Raw genomic sequence first — 18,611 nt, forward strand, 5'->3', positions numbered from 1 at the left:
TGTACCATAGTACTGCCAAAATACAGTAACGGTAAGTATACAGTATACCTGGTACTGAATAATTACCTCATATGGTATTTACTGTAGTTCAAGATATGTCAAAGAACACTGCAGTACTGTTCAAAACACATGATAGTGTGGTAGATTTTGTTTGTGTAATTACAGTTATTGTTAAATTACATATATTAACATACATATATAATACATTTTATTTCACAATAGGTTAAAAAAAAGTTGACAGAATTACTCGCAGTGGCGGAGCCAGAGGGGGGTCCGGGGTGGCACTGGACACCCCTGACATGCGATTGGCCACCCCGGGTGCCACCCCAAAATTTGATTTGCTACTGGCAGTTGCTGATGCTGATTTAAAAAAAACACGTTCGCCGGCAGCGCGTCGCGCGCGCAGTTTTCAAACGGACGAGCAGAGGACGAGAGATGGTTGAAAGATACCGAACTTCCCGGATAAGAAAACATCATAATTTGATGTAAGTTTTCAAGGTTTAGCATCAGGGTGGTTTGCTCCGAATACATTAGGCCTAATACACGCATACAGTAGGCTACCTTGCCGTGTGTACGTTACAGTATACAAATGTTCAAGCCAATGCGAGGATAGGAGATCAAAACGCAGGCAAAGAAGAGCAGAAACAAGCGATATTTCATAATGCGATCACTGACTGTGAAGCTTTATGGGTGTAGGGTGTTGATGGACTCGATCTATTGTGTTTTGATCATCATTTAATCTGATCTAGAAGATGTAACGTTAGTCTTTGATAAAAATGCAATTTTCTCAGCTTTTTGCTCATGTTGCTTTTTATTAAACAACTGCCAACATTCAAGTGTTGATAAAAAAGATGCACGAAGCTAGAATAAAACAGATTTTTTTGTTTTTTAAAAGCATAGGGTCTGTTCTTTCTTTTGGTATGTTGAGATATTCATACAACAAAATATTCTGGGGTGCCATGAAATTGTGAAAATAACCAAAAACACCATTTTTTTTATACTGGCGAGAAAGAGTTAAGATAAAAATGTTGGTAATTGGATGATGATGATGAGAATATGAATATGATTGGAATTTGGAATCATATTTTAAATTTGTCATATTTTTGAACAGGGTCAATTAAACATGAAAAGAAAGGGAGAGATAGGCTATCAGAGTTCTTTTTAAATAAGCACAAACATAGTCCAGTCATTTTTATGAAAAAAAAAAGGTTGAACAAATTGCAACAGAAGCAAACTCAAATAATTTTGTATCCTCAATATGTCCTGAGTAAGGAAAAAAAGTCCAGAAGAATCCCATTAGGGGAAAGTTTTGAAAACTGTTTCTGGGGATTCACTTTTTATTTTACCTGCCTTTTGTCTTCTGCATTCTCCTTACCATTGTCTCCTGTTCTTCCCTCAGACTCGTCCCCCAGAAACAGTCCCATGGACCCAGCCCCAAACCCAATCTCTTAAAAATTAATAAAGGCTGGTTTCTAAAGTACTTCTTCCTGCCTCTATGTATTAAAGGGATACTCCACCGTTTTTTCATATTAAACTATGTTATTCCCTTAACTAAGACGAGTTGATACATACCTCTCTCTTCTCAGTGCGTGCACTCAATCGCTCTGTCTTGCGGCGAAACTTTGTTAGCACTTAGCTTAGCCCAGTTCATTCAATATGGGCCAAGCAGAGAAGCTACCAAACACCTCCACGTTTTCCCTATTTAAATACAGTTACTCGCGTAGTGTAACTCGACCTAGGACGGTGACACAAAACAAAACGTTGTGCTTTTCTAAGCGTGTAAAATGGATAACTATATTGTATGGCGGAATACCATAGCAAGTGCTTGTAAGCACTTCGACTTGGCGCAGTAATATCTTCACTCGTGAAAAATCCTCTCACCGGCTCCCGCTCCCTCTAGTGAAGATATTACTGCGCCAAGTCGAAGTGCTTACAAGCACTTGCTATGGTATTCCGCCATACAATATAGTTATCCATTTTACACGCTTAGAAAAGCGCAATGTTTTGTTTTGTGTCACCGTCCTAGGTCGAGTTACACTACGCGAGTAACTGTATTTAAATAGGGAAAACGTGGAGGTGTTTGGTAGCTTCTCTGCTTGGCCCATATTGAATGAACTGGGCTAAGCTAAGTGCTAACAAAGTTTCGCCGCAAGACAGAGCGATTGAGTGCACGCACTGAGACGAGAGAGGTATGTATCAACTCGTCTTAGTTAAGGGAATAACATAGTTTAATATGAAAAAACGAGAGTATCCCTTTAATGCTCATGGGTGGCCTAAATGGGTTCCATTCAGACATTAAGTATTTTACTGTTATTTGTCAACAAGACATTTCACCTGGCTATATACCCAATGTTTAGACCTGTTGTGGTATTTATGCAAAATAGCACATCTGTAATTAGATAATGCACCGTTTGTCCATGTTAACAAACAATTAAAAAAAACTTGTAATAGGCTACATTTTTTGTTTGTCTTGATATAAGTAATCAACTCAGTCATTTTCATGTTGATATCTAAAGGTTACATTTTTTACCCTATTCATGTGAGTAAAAGAATGAATAGGTGTATGAATAGGCTATATTTGGGTCTTTTTCGAAACTTTCCCCTAATGGGATTCTTAGGGACTTGTTTTTCCTTACTTAGGACATATTGAGGATACAAAATCAGTTGAGTTTGCTTCTGTTGCAATTTGTTCAAGGTTGACATTTTGGCTTAAAATGACTGGACTAACAGGCAGATCAGGTGCAAACAGACCCCAGCCCTCGCATCATCACTGGCTAGTCAGAGTCAGTGTGGTCAGACTTCAGGACCAGCAACAGGTCAGAGCATCTACCAGACACAGGCAGTCAATCACATACCCAATTCAGGAATTTAAGTTGAGATGATTTTGCCAGATTAAAAGGATAGTTCACCCAAAAATGAACACAAAAAATAATTATAAATTAAATAATTATAATTAGAAAGAATAATTATAAATTATTATAAAGAAAGAATTATGTTGTATTAAATCTTCCTAGGATAAGATTTTATATTGATGGGCAATAAAATTGTTTACATTTTTCAAGTACATGTCTACTTGATGCCTGCTATATCTAATAAAAAAATAAAAAAACATTTTTTTGGTAAATGTGAGGGTGTTTTTTTTTTTTGGTAAATAAACGCAGCAGTTCATAACAGACACATGCTACGGTATCTTATCTCCTTGGTGCTTCAGCTTTGTTTTCTGCAAATATTTTGGATGTTCAACACTTATAGACACAAACAGAGTGACCCAATTCCTTCCATAAGCTTTTCCACTGTGTGTGTGTGTGTGTGTGTGTGTGTGTACTGTGTACCCCCGAAAGTGGCAGTGGCCACCCCCTGGCCACCCCATGTATAAAACTCTAGTTCCGCCACTGACTGTGTACCCCCGAAAGTGGCAGTGGCCACCCCCTGGCCACCCCATGTATAAAACTCTAGTTCCGCCACTGATTACTCGCTATATTATGTTAAGTAAAAATCATAATAACAATATGATGCTTTTACAGTAATAATATTTAATATCCACTCACCCATAACAGAATCTTTGTGCTCTTTACAGCTGAAGTCAATGGTATAAACTCCACTATGTTTGACTGTTAGTTTATAATAGTGATTCATGATGCCTTTGAATCTCGGATTCAGGATTGTAGTTTCTCCGTCTTCCCATTCAATCGCTGAATAGTTCTAACACAGTTTATGTGTTTCCATGTGATGCTGGAGACAGGACGAGGAAGAGGTTTATCTGGACGAAAAGAAACTTCATCACCCACTGCTTTCTTCTCCTATTTACCTAATAATTAAAATATGAGAGAGTATGTTAGTCAACATTCAACAAGCCAGTCTCTGTCATCCACTACGGTCATTTAATATTTGACAATTTGTTTACAATACTATAATATATTTAAAACTACAGCGTTGGGGAAAGTTACTTTTAAAAGTAATGTGTTACAACGTTGTGTAACACAGGTTAAATAAAGGTAATTATTTAATTTATACACAATTTATTGATATCGTATTCCCTTAATAAAAGTCGATAAGAGATGTAAAAATTAAGAATATTAAAAAATATGCAAATTCATTCTAGATAAAAGCTCAGTGATCAACCAATGAGAGCTCTGTCATTCGCGCCATGGGTGTCGACGAGCATGCGCAATGACAGAAGAGACGAGCTTGATTGAGAGGAGCAGACGCAATCTGATCGTCGTGATCCATTTTATAAATCTTAGATTGTAAATATTTGAAAAAGTATGAGAAAGTTTGAGATTTAATTAATTTAATGCATTCTGAATAAGAAGCTGACTGAATAGAGGAATACATTCTACTTGTATTGGTGAGTCAGTATCATTTAATTAATAATAAAAAGACTATTACTTCATAATAAGATAGAATTACTGCTACTAAACAGTAAATTAGTTGCTGTGGACTGGTTATTTTCTCTTAAAATTGTATTTTGATCTGAGTAGTCATAAATGTCTAAAGTGAACCGCGTGGTCATTGTACATTGCAGTTCACCGACACCATTTTCTGGTAGGGTCTCCCAAGGCAAACAGGTCCTTGGTGACGGGTTAGACTAAGAGCGGTTCATAAACCCTTTATGATCGATTTAAGAACAAGGACCATGACATCGCCCGGCATGGCGCAGCCGGGGCCCCACCCTGGAGTCAGGCCCGGGGTTGGGGCTCGCATGCTCAGCCTGAAAGAGTGACGTGGGGCCGCCCTCCCGTGGGCTCACAACCTGCAGGAGGGATCATAAGGGGCCGGTGCTTAGTGGATCGGGCGGTAGTCGAACGCGGGGGCCCAGATGACCCAATCTCTGGACATGGAAACTGGCTCTAGGGACGTGGAACGTCACCTCGCTGGTGGGGAAGGAGCCTGAGCTTGTGCGGGAGGTAGAGAGGTACCGACTAGAGATAGTCGGGCTCATCTCCACGCACAGCTTGGGCTCTGGAACCATAATCCTTGAGAGAGGCTGGAGAGAGGCTGGACTCTCTACCACTCTGGAGTTGCCCATGGTGAGAGCGTCATGGTCCTTGTTCTTAAATCGATCATAAAGGGTTTATAAACCGCTCTTAGTCTGACCCGTCACCTAGAACCTGTTTGCCTTGGGAGACCCTACCGGGGGCATATAGCCCCAGTTAACATAGCTGGTGTGGATTTGCTTATAGCCCCCCAGCTCAGCCACCAAGTGTTGGAGTTCACCCCGGTGAACGAGAGGGTCGCTTCCTTGCGCCTTCTGGTCGGGGATAGGTCTCTCATTGTCGTGTGCGCCTACGGGCCGAACGGCAGTCCAGAGTACCCGGCCTTCTTGGGGTCCCTGGGAGGGGTGCTGGAAAGTGCTCTGACTGGGGACTCTGTCGTTCTACTGGGGGACTTCAACGCCCACGTGGGCAGTGACAGTGATACTTGGAGGGGCGGCCCCCCTTATCTGAACACGAGCGTTTGTGATCGTTTCATCCGACCTCCCGCCATATGTCTTGGACACTCGGGTAAAGAGAGAGGCGGAGCTGTCAACTGATCACCACCTGGTGGTGAGTTGGCTCCGATGGCGGGGGAGGAAGCTGGACAGACTCGGCAGATCCAAATGTACTGTGAGGGTTTGTTGGGAACGTTTGGCTGAGTCCCCTGCCAGAGAGAACTTCAACTCCCACCTCCGGCGGACAGAGCTTCGACCGGATCCCTAGGGAGTCCGAGTGGACCAGGTTCTCAACCTCCATTGTCGACGCGGCCGCTCAGAGCTGTGAGGAGGAGTTCTGTGAGGCCATGAGGGATGAGTTCGGTGAGACCATGGAGAAGGACTATCGGTTGCCTTCGAAGAGATTCTGGCAAACTGTCCGGCGCCTTAGGAGGGGGAAGCAGTGCCCTACCAACACCGTTTACAGTGGAGGTGGGCAGCTGTTGACCTCAACTGGGGATATCGTCGGACGGTGGAAGGAATACTTCGAGGATCTCCTAAATCCCACGACACACCTTCCATTGAGGAAGCAGAGGCCGAGGGCTCAGAGGTGGACTCGTCCATCACCTAAGCTGAAGTCACAGAGGTAGTTAAGAAGCTCCTCGGTGGCAAGGCTCCGGGGGTGGATGAGATCCGCCCCAAGTACCTCAAGTCTCTGGATGTTGTGTGGCTGTCTTGGCTGACACGCCTCTGCAGTCTGGACTGGCAGATGGGGGTGGTGGTCCCTCTTTTCAAGAAGGGGGACCGGTGGGTGTTCCAACTACAGGGGAATCACACTCCTCAGCCTCCCCAGGAAAGTCTATGCCAGGGTACTGGAGAGGAGAATTCAGCCAATAGCAGAACCTCGGATTCAGGAGGAACAGTGTGGGTTTCGTCCCAGCCGTGGAACACTGGACCAGCTCTACACCCTCTCCAGGGTGTTGGAGGGTTCATGGGAGTTTGCCCAACCAATCCACATGTGTTTTGTGGATTTGGAGATGGCATTCGACTGTGTCCCTCATGGCGTCCTGTGGAGGGTGCTCTGGGAGTATGGGGCTCGGGGCCCTCTGCTAAGGGCTGTCCGGTCACTGTATGACCGGAGCAGGAGCTTGGTTCACATTGCCAGCAGGAAGTCAGACTTGTAAGTCATCATAATTTTTATGGCCGGAGAGTGTCCTGTTTGGGGACCACATGATTTCCTCTCTGCTTTTTGCGGATCATGTTGTCATGTTGGCCTCATCGCATCAGGACCTCCAGCATGCACTGGTACGGTTTGCAGCTGAGTGTAAAACGGCTGGGATGAGAATCAGCACCTCCAAGTCCGAGGCCATGGTTCTCAGTCGGAAAAGGGTGGCTTACCCGCTTCAGGTTGGTGGAGAATTCGTGCCTCAAGTGGAGGAGTTCAAGTATCTTGGGGTCTTGTTCACGAGTGAGGGAAGGATGGAACGGGAGATTGACAGACGGATCGGTGCAGCTTCTGCAGTAATGCGGTCGATGTACCATTAATCTAGATGCTGACATATTGAAGGACAGGAGTGACAGAGGGAGTCCAGTCTGTCGTGGTGAAGAAGGAGCTGAGCTGCAAGGCGAAGCTCTCGATTTATCGGTCAATCTACGCTCCTACTCTCACCTATGGTCATGAGCTGTGGGTCATGACCGAAAGGATAAGATGACCAGGCGGCCAAAATGAGCTTTCTCCGCAGGGAGACCCCGAGGAAGACCTAGGACATGCTGGAGGGACTATGTCTCCCGGCTGGCCTGGGAACGCCTCGGTATTCCCCCAGAAGAGCTGGAGGAAGTGTCTAGGGAGAGGGAAGTCTGGGCGTCCGTGACCCGGCCCAGTATAAGCGGAAGAAGATGGCTGGATGGATGGCATTTTCCCGTCACGAGGATATGCTTTCCACGAACAGGTTCTCATGACTGCCATCTTATTCACTCTGTGGATTTTTTACCTGTTGTGATTGGCTGGTGACGGGAGGGAAGTAGTATAAAGCTTCAACGGTCACAGAGAAGAAGAGGAGAAAATTACTGAAATGAATGTGCCGTCTGGAGAGAATGTCTCCCTCCTCAGATCCAGCTTGACTCAGGAGTTGACTGTCCTCCTTTTCTTCCTCCAAACCTAGTTTACCTTTATTGTCATAAATAATAGTCAATATTTTCAATTTGTACCGTCTCTCCCTCACTTGCTGTTTCAGTAGTTTCTCCCTCACTTGCTGTTTCAGTGGTTCTCCCTCACTTGCTGTTTCAGTGGAAGCAGACTGCTTCCTGCTCAGCTACTGTTCGGACGCTCTTGCTTACTGCTCCGCGCTTTGCTCTATCGCTTTTACATTTTATCTCCTATTTTTATATTTTATTTCCTTTATTTTATTTCCTTTTATCACCTAATTTTAACTTTAGCAAATCAGCACAGTGCTCATACGACAAAGTTTGGATTACTACAAAAACTGAGAATTCTTTTACCCGACCAGCTTACATTCCGGGAAAGGAAAACACAACTGCCTACACTCATAAGGATAAGAGAAAATGCCTCTTCTGGAATCTACTTGCTGCACCAACTGCCACAGACTTTTACAAAGGATTGCAGTTCTTGAAACAAAGTTACTTAAGGGACCACCAAACCAGACGGAGCACACAACAGAGCTTCGTCATGGACACCCTCAGCATACCGGTGAGTCCCATGAAACTAGTGCTCCTCGACAGGTAGAGAAACAAGCCGATCGACTTACTAATCGATGGCACAAACAGGGAGCGAGACCCAAAGGCACTCGAGACATCAGATTGTCACGAGCATCACATATTGCCGCAGTAGCATCCTCTACCCCAGATACAGCTCTGACAAGGATTGCAAACACTGGTCTCCTACCACCACCTATACATCTTGAGAACAGATTTGAAGTACTAAGGAATGTAAATGAGGAATCCCCAAACGTGATGAATGTGATCGAACACAGACTGAATGGGCCAGTAGCTAACACTGATGCTAACTGGCGCTCAAGGTCGAGCAGACAGCGGCACTCAGCTCAGAGCGCTACCGAGCCCAGGACTCTGATAGTGGGGGACTCCATAATCAGAAACATTAGCGGCAGGGATACAACTACGTGCTGCCCTCCACAAGCAACAACTTCTGATGTAAACAGGGAACTTCAGAACATTTTGATGAAACATAAGACTGCAAATCGACTCATCATTCATGTGGGGAAGAATGATATTCATAAAGAGCAGTCAGAACTCCTTAAGAAGGATTTCCATGAACTTTTTGAAACACTTAAAAGACTGAAAGTGCAAACATTCATCAGTGGACCACTCCCAGCAAGAGGCACAAACAGGTTTTCACGGTTACTTGGGCTTAATACGTGGCTGCAAAAAACCTGCAATATAAAAGGAGTGAACTTCATTGACAATTTCAATCTTTTCTGGAGTCAGAGCCAACTGTTTCATTGGGATGGCCATCACCCAAACAAACTTGGTTCAAGAGTGAAAGTCTGTCTAGCAACGCTAGACAGACTTTCTTCTCAAATATTATAAACAGTAATTTAAACAACACACGCACTCTATTTGCTACTGTAGAGAGACTGACAAACCCCCCAAGCCAGATTCCCAGTGAAATGCTCTCAGACAACAAGTGCAGCGAGTTTGCTTCTTTCTTCTCTGAGAAAATCAATAATACCAGAAAGGTGATCAGCACATCCTTGAGTTGCCCTGGGGTTAGGCAGATCAAACCACCTGAGAAAGTAGTTACTATGTCTGACTTCAAAGAAATTGATGGCAAAATTTTGGAAGAAACCGTACAGCACCTTAAAACATCAACCTGCGCTCTTGACACACTTCCCACATCATTTTTCAAAAGTGTGTTAAACAGTTTAGAAGCAGATCTTCTAGAAGTGGTAAATGCTTCACTTCTCTGGGAGTTTTCCAAACTCCCTGAAAACTGCAGTTGTCAAGCCCCTCCTGAAAAAGAACAATCTGGATAAGACCATATTAAGCAACTATAGGCCGATCTCAAATCTTCCTTTCATAGGCAAGGTCATTGAAAAAGTTGTCTTCAATCAGCTGAACAAATTCTTAAGCTCGAATGGACACTTTGACAATTTTCAATCTGGTTTCCGACCGCACCACAGCACAGAGACAGCGCTCATAAAGATAATAAACGATATTCGCTTAAATACTGATTCAGGCAAATTATCAGTGCTGGTACTACTCGACCTCAGTGCTGCATTTGACACTGTCGATCATAACATACTTCTTGACAGGCTGGAAAACTGGGTGGGGCTTTCTGGGATAGTCCTAAAATGGTTCAGGTCATACTTAGATGGGAGAGGTTATTATGTGAGTATAGGAGATCATAAGTCTGAGTGGACATCCATGACATGCGGAGTACCTCAAGGCTCAATTCTTGCGCCACTCCTGTTCAACCTGTATATGCTCCCAATGAGCCAAATAATGAGAAAGAACCAAATTGCTTACCACAGCTATGCAGATGACACACAGATCTACTTAGCCCTATCGCCTAACGATTACAGCCCCATTGACTCCCTGTGCCAATGCATCGATGAAGTCAACAGTTGGATGTGTCAAAACTTTCTTCAGTTAAACAAAGACAAAACTGAAGTCATTTGTTTGGAAACAAAGATGAAGTTCTCAAGGTGAACGCATACCTTCACTCTAGGGGTCAAACAACTAAACATCAAGTCAGGAATCTTGGTGTGACACTAGAGTCAGACCTTAGTTTCAGTAGTCATGTCAAAGCAATAACTAAATCAGCATACTATCATCTAAAAAATATTGCAAGAATTAGATGCTTTGTTTCCAGACAAGACTTAGAGAAACTTGTTCATGCTTTCATCACCAGCAGGGTGGATTATTGTAATGGACTCCTCACTGGCCTTCCCAAAAAGACCATAAGACAGTTGCAGCTCATACAGAACGCTGCCGCCAGGATTCTGACCAGAACCAGAAAATATGAACATATCACACCAGTCCTCAGGTCTTTACACTGGCTCCCAGTTAAATTTAGGATTGATTTTAAAGTATTATTACTGGTATATAAATCATTCAATGGCCTAGGACCTCAATATATTGCAGATATGCTCACTGAATATAAACCCAACAGATCACTAGGATCATATCAGCTAGAAATACCAAGGGTTCACTCAAAGCATGGCGAGTCCGCTTTTAGCTATTATGCCAGCCGCAGCTGGAACCAGCTTCCAGAGGAGATCAGATGTGCTCCTACTGTAGTCACTTTCAAATCCAGACTCAAAACACTTCTGTTTAGCTATGCATTTAATGAATGAGCACCAATGTTCGTCCAACTGTTTGTACTGTACTGTATTTTATTTTTTATTTTTCTAAACTGTTTTAATTATTCTTATTTCTTTTTATTATTTTAATTTCTTCTATGTAAAGCACTTTGAATTGCCATTGTGTATGAAATGTGCTATATAAATAAACTTGCCTTGCCTTGCCTTGCCTTGCCTTATGGTTGCTAGGTATTCATTTCAAAGATCAGTGCAAATTGTTCAAAAACCTGGCAGTCAATGCATTTAGATGGACATGTAGACATCTTATGAAATAAAATTTGATTTTTTTTTTGATAAATGGTTTAATATATTTTTTGTTGTTGTTGCTGATCTATTCGACCCTAATTGTAATGTTTTGTCATATGAAAGTTTTGAAACCCGAGTCATATCTAAACGACTATCTCAGTTTATGTTTGGGACGTGTTTCGTTTTTAAAGAATGTAATAATAAATGTATTCGTCAACTTTTTCAGTCTCGAAACTCAATTACTACGATATATGACATTCAGTGGAGGAAAACTTGGTTATTACCATACAAATATTGCATACCCAATAAAATTAGAAAAATGCATGTTGAAAATCTGCATAAAATCTTCCCTTGCAGTGCACTTTTATCCAAATACTGTGATGTAACTGATATATAAACCTTAAGCCATAAATTAAACCATAACTGAAAGTGAAGACATTTGTTTTTGTTTTTTTTCTTGTTATGTTTCATCACTTTTCTGGAATGATTTGAGTTTCTATTGCATTTCTAAAGCTAATATTAATTGTAGCATTTTTCATTTGTTTTTGTTTTGTTTTTTTAACTGAAACAAGTCACTAGAATACTGTTAACTTTTTGCAACCTTTTTTACTTCCATAATGTCACATTCTTTGTGAAAGCAGATATTGTAAGGCAGGACTTGATTAGACTTATAGGACTTACACAGGACTTAATTTTGTCAGCAGCTCATTAATCATTCGCAGTAAAAATAAGAATGTGTATTTAGTATAAATAGGGTTGATTATAATTTCATGTTGACTGTAAATGTCTATATGCAGCTGTGACCAATCAGCATCCAAGGAACTAATACTGTATGTTTTTTATAATGTACATTTAAAAACAAGCATTTTTTACTGTTTTTTTTTTCTCCTCAGAAATGACATTCATGAGTGAATGACTGATGCTCATCATGAACCTTCAAATGCAAAGCCACATGTGGATCTTCTCGACACATTTTACTAAACCATCTGCTCTTAACCGTCTGTGCCTTCAGAACTTTTACTGTCTCCTCTGGGTCTGAATATATAAATATATGGTTAAATATGCAAATACTTTTTCAAGGAGGGACAAGATGAGAATATCTTACTGGCACCAAACAGAGAGTAGCATATAAATAAACAAATTATCTATTAATTTTTGTTTTGTGCAGAAAAGCAGAGAATGCAATGTATCACTTACAGCTTCCTCCAGTGCAAACCCTCTTTTGGCGTTTAAAAACGACTGTCAGGATTTTACGGAGCCCATAAAGGGACGTGGTGGTGGAAAAACCATTTCCCTCGAGAAACTTTGCGTTCCCTCGCAAAGATAGTTTTGAGCTCGGACAGACACTTCCAGTGTTTCAGAGCTTCGTACGTTAATGGAGCGTTTCATAGTGTTTGAACTTGGACTCAAATATAAAGAAATGCGGTCAGTATGTGGAACGCAAATATCTTTGCGAGGGAACGCAAAGTTTCTCGGGGGAACGCAAAAGTTTTGTGAGGGAACGCAAAAGATTAAAAAAAAAAAAAAAAAACATTTCTCCCATCCTAAAAATTTTTCCACCACCACGTCCCTTTACTAAAGACATGCTGTGAAAAATTAGCTCTGAAAAGGATGGACAGGGTTATTTTGCGGTGGACTTTCATTATTGCATGAGTTTATCTTTCAGGTGCAACATTTATGGCGGGAGGAGATTATTTAAATGAATCACGCAAGGTGATTTACTGGTAGATTGTGTTTGTCATTATGGAAATGATCTACAAATTATTTACACACTCATCAGCGCTGTTTTGGGATTGCGCTCTCACGCTAATTTGCCCTGTTCAGTAAATCTGCCCCTATAAGTTAGTTATATAACTGATAATTATCATCATAGTATTGTACTCAATTTCATGAATATCAAATGACGGAAGAGTTTCTGTATTGACCTTAGTTTTATTTTTCTAATATCATTTACCATCAAGCAAGGGCTATATATATATATATATATATATATATATATATATATATATATTCACTTCCTGGGAATTACCCAGCTAGAACAGACTTTCTTGTTGAATGGTGACTTACAAACTCTCTCCTATTTTAATTATTAGGTAGAGAGGTGAAGAAAGCACTGGGTGATGAAGTTTCCTTTGGTCCAGATAAACCTCTTCCTGCTTCTGTCTCCAGCATCACATGGAAACACATTAAAGATGGTGGAACTGACGGAGAAATTCAAGCCCCGAATCCGAGATTCAAAGGCATCACAACTCTTGATACGAAGACTGGAAAAATCAATATTACTAATCTAACATAGTGGAGTTTATACCATTGACATCAGTGGTAAAGAGCAGGAACAAAGATTCACATTGACTGTTATTGGTGAGTGGATGCTGATTATTCATTAATATTAATATTATAAATGCATCATATTATTATTATTATGGTTGTTTTTACTTAGCCTCACATACAGAAAAACAAAAAAACTGTAATTGTACAATAACGGCATCAGATTGTAATACCATGATACTTTGATTAATACTGTGGTATTTACATGGTACTCCAAGATACTTTCAAGAATACCACATGTCCAAAAAAACATTGTAGTATTAGTACTTTTTCTGTAAGTTATGGTTTTGTTTAGTAACTGGATTTTACCCTCTAATACCATCATTATACTATGGTACTGTCACAGTACTTTTTGCAATGCTAGTGTAGTTGTGTTTGATTTCATTGTGTTTCTTTATAGACTGAATGTTCATATTTGTTTTCTTTCACAGAACGGGTCCCCAAACCTGTGATTAAAAGAGAGAGGACTAATAACCCTGGTGTTGTGTATTTGAGATGCGAGTACAGTGAAACAATCATCTGGAAGAATTCTGCTGGAGAAACACTGAAGGGTTCAGCGCACCAACCGAAAGGAGAGTTCTTTAATGTCACAAAAGAAGGAAATCCAGAAATCTTCTACACCTGTACACTCCAGAACGCAGTGAGTGAGGAGACCAGTGAACGGGTCTATGAGAGAGATCTGTTTAAAGGTGAGACGCTGGACGGACACTAAACACAACCTGTATGCAAGAAGAATATACTTATGCTTTTATTTAGATTATGCAATCATTCAATAATGCAAGATGCAATTTAATAACCTTATAATCCCTGTGGTGAAAATCAGTGTTGTATATATGTCTATGTGGGGTTTTAAATATGCTTTAAGACAAAAAAAAAAAGTGCAAATTCATCAGTCAACACCATTGTTTCTTTCACAATCACAGAGCCGGTCCCAAAACCTGAGATAACAGTGAAGATTGATAACCCTGATGTTGTGTATTTGAGATGCGAGTATAATGAAACAATCATCTGGAAGAATTCTGCTGGAGAAACACTGAAGGGTTCGACAATCACCCCGAAAGGAGAGTCCATTACAGTAAAAAAAAATGGAAATCCAGAAATCTTCTACACCTGTACACTCCAGAACGCAGTGAGTGAGGAGACCAGTGATCCGGTCTATGAGAGAGATCTGTTTAAAGGTGAGACGCTGGAGGGATATTAACCACATAAATCTGAAAGTAACGATGAATATGCATGTTTTTCTTTAGAGTATGTCATAAATCAGTAATGCAAGATATAATTTAATAAACTTTCTATGATAATTTAAATATACTTTCCTGGAATTGGTTTTATAACATATTTTTCCCCCACATTAGCATCAAACAAAGGATGTGTCGTCGCAGCAGTCATTCCTTCAATCACTATGATGATTATTATAATCCTTTTCCTATCATAGCTTTTCACGGTAAGACAACTGTTGTGTTTAATCTTTTAAAAATAGTCAAATATGTTTCCATTCTTTCATCTGTGCTTATTATTTGCTAAAAAAAAAATGTATGTAATAAATATATTAATAAATATTCATGTTGACTGTAAATTGTAACGGCCACCTCATTTGTTATGTACCTTTAAGACGCCACATTTGATGCGGGAGACGCAAGATTAAGCTTATTTAATTTCTTTGTGGAAAATCATTGCTATATGTTTTATAATGTAAATAAAACACCTGTTTTCCCTCAGAAACAGCGTCTGTGAGTGTGTGTGATATCACACACTTCTGCTCATCATGGACTCTCTGAGTCCCAGCTTCACTGAATCGACTGCAGCTCTGCACCGTCTGTCTTCAGAACTGTGACTGTTTCTCAGCTTTCACTGTTGCTCTTTGACCTTTCTGTCTGCTGGGTGTTGGAACTTCATCCTCAGGTTATGAATATATGAATGTACTGTTAAATATGCAGATATTTAATTCATTTATTACTTACTGTCACCAACTTAAACAGAGTTTACAGCTGTGATTGTGTAGAAATAAATTTGCTTCTAAAAATTTATATTGTTCAGAAAAACATTGAAAAAAATACATGACAATACATTTTACACTATTTTACAGTAAATGTTCTGCTTCATTTTTCGTTTGTGGTGGAAAGTAGAGAATGCTTTTTATTCTAATTTATTTAGCTACCAAATCTTTGATTTGACTTTGATTTGAAAGACACTATTTTACAGTACATTTTCTGCTTCATTTGCATTTTATTTTATTCTATTTTATTTAGCTACCAAGGCAGAGAGATTGTTTTGCACTAGTGCCAGTGTGAAGACAGAATATAATGTAAATCACTTTGAATAAAATCCTCTGTCAAATGTTAAATGTGAATGTATTCTGTCAAGACTTCTATTTGAAAACAAAAATTTTAATTCAGAAGGAGATTTGTGCCAGTATTGAAGTATTTCATTTTTTATTTTTATTAAGTTGAATCAATTACAAATTGTGTCCATCACAGTTTTGTTTGTATAATTTAATTACATATTTACAATAAATAAAAATATTTGTGTCAGGCTATATCCTACTGTAAGTCAGATATTATAAAACAGCTACTGTTTTTGGGAGCACACTCCAAATATTCACTCTAAAATTAATGTCTGGGCAAAAAAGATCCAGAACCCAGATAGTTCATTTGTGTTATTATAGTAGTTTATGCAGTGCACTTTTGTTATGTAGTGGTTATTTTTCATGTGTGTTATGTAGTGGTCAGAGTAGGTCGTCTTGCTGGATAGACACACACTTGTGCCAGACACTGATATCAAACATTTGCCATGAGTGTACACAAGATGGCAGCAGTACTGGAAATGCAGAACCCCAAAAAGACCAAACCGATGGAGAAAGACCTGGCATATTTAACTCGTCGAAAAAATCCTTCAGTGATTTTTTTTTTTTTTTTTTTTGACAAATGCATAACGCCGGCACAAAGACCCCAGATCCATCAATTAAGCAAAACAAAAAGAATGGGTCACCAATGTTTTCTGGGCTGTATAATCGGCCCAAAAAGCATGTCAGTCTTCCAGATGACCAGTCCACTCCTTCCATAGTATTTTCTTTCCTACTGTGAAAGTCAATGGGGTCCATCAACTGTCTGGTTCTGACATTCTTCAAAATATCTTCTTTTGTGTTCAGCAGAAGAGAGAAACTCTTACAGGTCTGGAACAACATGAGGCTGAGAAAATGATGACAACTTTTCATTTTTGGGTGAACCGCAGATTCAGAACCACTTCAACCACAGCCACAGAACCGGAAGTGAGGGGGTTAAACAGTCATAGTTACGCTATACACTTAATTTTATTTTTGTTAAATATAAGCTGTTTTCATATGGATTTTGATCGGATCCATGTCTACAATATTTAACAACAATACTTCTAAATCTTCCATTATACGTTATCATGATGTTGAGCAAATTTTTAAAACATAACCTATTGATCATGCTTGTCAATGAATGGATACAAACACAGTAGTTTATACTTCAAGGATATAGGCTACAACTATACACCGTTATTATTTCAAGTAATATTAAGAAATGTGTAACATGTTGTAAAGTTTTTCCCATTTGACTGTATGTTTGATCGTATTATTTCTTTCATGGTAATGATGATACAAATAATACTTAAACAGCGAGTATGTGACGTATTTAATGTCAAATAAAAAGAACCATTTAATGCAACGCCAGAACAAGTGAAACCTGACTCTGTATGAAAACAAATAGGATATTTTTCAACAACAAAAAAAACCTAAATAATAGGTTTAAAACATATTTAAATGAACTTTTATTAACTAAGTTCGGGAGGAGCACGTTCAGATAATTAACACGAGTGGATAGCACTCAGCAATCAATGATCAGCAGTCTAAACCTCAATCCATTGACAAACACTTACATGCGGGGGGAATACTCTGGGTTCCGGCTGAATTCCGAGCTCGGAGCCCTCCCTCCGGACAGGACACTAAATACACATTAAATCTTACTCCCTCAAAATTATAAGTGTGAACTCGTGAAACGGCTCATAATAAAAATAAAAACATGAAAAAAAAAAAAGAATCATCTTAAAAAACAAAACTGTTGACCCTTAAAGAAAAAAAGATTGATAAACATGTATTTGAAATGGAATTAAATAAGTACTTTGGGTGTCTTGTTCATTATATTTATTTTCATATAAAAGCAACAGAACTTAAATTACATCCAGTTTATTAGCAACACTGTGCACGAGCGTGAATCCCGCAATATCCATCTTTGATCTAGCAGGTGTCAGATCCGATGAGAGTGGAGAGACGCATTTCGGTGCGTCGTGGCCATCAGTGAGAAAGAGCAGCGGGAGCGATAGAATACACAGAACGGGAGGTCAGTTGGTGTTCTGTGCTGGAAGGCCCTTGTTTTTTTTTCCTATTTTCTTTTTTAGTAGTAGAAGCAATAATAATATTAGAATAGTGTTGGGAAAAGGAGGTGATATTGGAGGCCTATGGCGTCAGGGAATGGAAGGGATGATGATGATGGTGGTGGGTGGCATATGGTGGTTAAGGAAAAGGGGGGTTCTAAGAGGGAGGCATCAAGTGAAAGACCTGAAATGTCAGGAGATGAAGGGAACAAAACTAACCAATCTAACCAAGGAGCCTTCACCATACCTAGAGATTGGCATGGTTTTATTTCAGTTAGCCTAATAGCTGGTTTGATTTGCATTGAGAGATGATCTTATGGAAAGTACTCCATGCCAATCTCTAGGTATGGTGAAGGCTATGTGATGATGTGGGGCTATTTTAATTCCAAAGCCTTTTAAAATAAAAATCTGCCTGCCTCTATGGGAATTTAACAAAGGGGTGTCCAAACTTATGCACCCTGTATTTTAAGGAAGAATATTTATTTATTTACGATACATTATTCATTCACAAAGAAAATTGGTGTCCTTAAAGGTTGGATTTTTCCTTTTTTATTTTTTATTAAGGCATTAAGTTTAAGGCATGATTTTTTATTCCTCTTTTTAGTCAACTTTAGCATGGGTGTCTAAACTTATGCATAGCACTGTAACATATTAGTATATTTTTTAGAAACTAGAAGACAATTTGTTGATGTACAGAATGGTTTTAGAAATGGAAGATCTACAATGGAGTCAGTTGCAGTTTTAGATCAAGATATTAAAAGGGCATTTAGTAATAAGGAAATAGTAGCGAGTGTATTTCTGGATATTGAGAAGGCTTATGATTCTTTGTGGAAGGAGGGTTTGATGATTAAAATTTTTGACATGGGAGTTAGGGGGCGAATGTTTAATTGGAT

General features: G+C 39.7%; 1 protein-coding gene across 2 annotated transcripts in view; it reads left to right on the forward strand.

The window, feature by feature from the left end:
• Positions 1–15,299, forward strand: part of LOC311075174 (CD48 antigen-like) — a 66,834-nt gene extending 51,535 nt beyond the window's left edge. The window contains exon 7 of one of the 2 annotated variants that reach the window (XR_014604429.1): positions 15,226–15,299. The gene's annotated coding sequence lies outside the window, so the exon portion shown is untranslated. Of the gene's footprint in view, positions 1–241; positions 974–15,225 lie in introns of those variants that run through there. The other variant, XR_014604430.1, reaches the window with a different exon arrangement.
• Positions 15,300–18,611: the final 3,312 nt, after the last annotated feature.

This window comes from Abramis brama, assembly GCF_963993115.1.
Source record: "Abramis brama genome assembly, chromosome: 2".
NCBI classification, from domain to species: domain Eukaryota; kingdom Metazoa; phylum Chordata; class Actinopteri; order Cypriniformes; family Leuciscidae; genus Abramis; species Abramis brama.